The sequence below is a fragment of the Trypanosoma cruzi genome (genome assembly GCF_000209065.1).
Source record: "Trypanosoma cruzi strain CL Brener chromosome Unknown tcruzi_1047053488193, whole genome shotgun sequence".
In the NCBI taxonomy this organism is placed as follows: Eukaryota; Euglenozoa; class Kinetoplastea; order Trypanosomatida; family Trypanosomatidae; genus Trypanosoma; species Trypanosoma cruzi.
In genome coordinates, this window is record NW_902628.1 from 1 (window position 1) to 934 (window position 934).

The following is a 934-nucleotide window of genomic DNA, read 5'->3' on the forward strand; positions in this document are numbered from 1 at the left end:
AGCCACAGCCCGGGGAAACACACTCCGGCACGACAGAGGAGGCGAGGTGGTGCACCGTGGCACAGAGAGACAGAGAGGGAGGAGAAGGCGGCGGAGAGGGCTGTGGAGGGAAGGGGCGCGTCAGTCCCGTGCCTGTTGTAGGTAGCTGGGTGCACGGAGGTGTAACTCATCGTCACGGTCATACAAATGCCTCGATTGATCGCATCATGAAGTCGTCGGTAGCCCTGCGCGTTTCACGCCGTCGGTGCTGCTCTTGCGGGCCCGATTGAGACAGTCATGGCACAAAAATGATGATATACGGCCGCCGCCTCACCCACGGAGCACGCTCCACTCACGCACGCACAGCACTCCTTCCCCTCCGCACAATGGCCGTGGGATCTGGGGCAGCGCAGGTGCAGGCGAAGTGATCGTTGCAAGCACGGCGCCCGCGTTTTCGCTGGCCGTCAGCATCGGAGGCAGCACTCACACCGCAGAGGTGGCGGTGGCAGTGGGGTAAGAAAAAACGAACGGCCGGTCCATCCCGCGAGAGGGCAGCCGAGTAAAACATCCTAAGCAACAAGAGAGGCAACAAAAAGAAGAAACAGGCAATCGGGCTAGACCCGCCTCCACTCCAAAGACACAACACAGCTACCGCCCCAGAGCACTGACACATCCCCAGTGAGCCCAACAAGAAGGAAGTAAAACACCCACACATTCATTCGGTGTCCGTCCACAAAAGAGAAAAAAAGAAAAACCTATTATCAGGTGCCTCCGCCATCACCGAAAAAAGACTTCTTTCAAAACCCTCGGCGCGTTTTAACGGGATGTCGCAGTGCAAAAATAATAATAGTAGTAATAATAATAAAAGAAAAATATTGGGGAAATGGGGGAAGAAGTCAGTTCCCCTGCGCTGTCGCTCCCGCCACACGCCTCTGAACACAAAGAAGCACCCACA

General features: G+C 56.1%; 3 non-coding genes across 3 annotated transcripts, besides 1 other annotated feature; all 3 read right to left on the reverse strand.

Annotated features, from left to right (window-relative positions):
• Nucleotides 1-120: 120 nt before the first annotated feature.
• Tc00.1047053488193.10 lies at nt 121-208 on the reverse strand. Its single transcript, XR_008255007.1, has one exon. It is a non-coding gene; the product is annotated as a C/D small nucleolar RNA (snoRNA), TB6C1C3 (small nucleolar RNA).
• Nucleotides 209-248: 40 nt separating this feature from the next.
• Nucleotides 249-325, reverse strand: Tc00.1047053488193.20. The gene has a single exon (XR_008255008.1). It is a non-coding gene; the product is annotated as an H/ACA snoRNA, TC6C1H2 (small nucleolar RNA).
• A 49-nt stretch (nt 326-374) lies between these two features.
• Tc00.1047053488193.30 lies at nt 375-444 on the reverse strand. Its single transcript, XR_008255009.1, has one exon. It is a non-coding gene; the product is annotated as an H/ACA snoRNA, TC6C1H1 (small nucleolar RNA).
• A 374-nt stretch (nt 445-818) lies between these two features.
• Nucleotides 819-844: a microsatellite.
• The last annotated feature ends 90 nt before the right edge of the window (nt 845-934 follow it).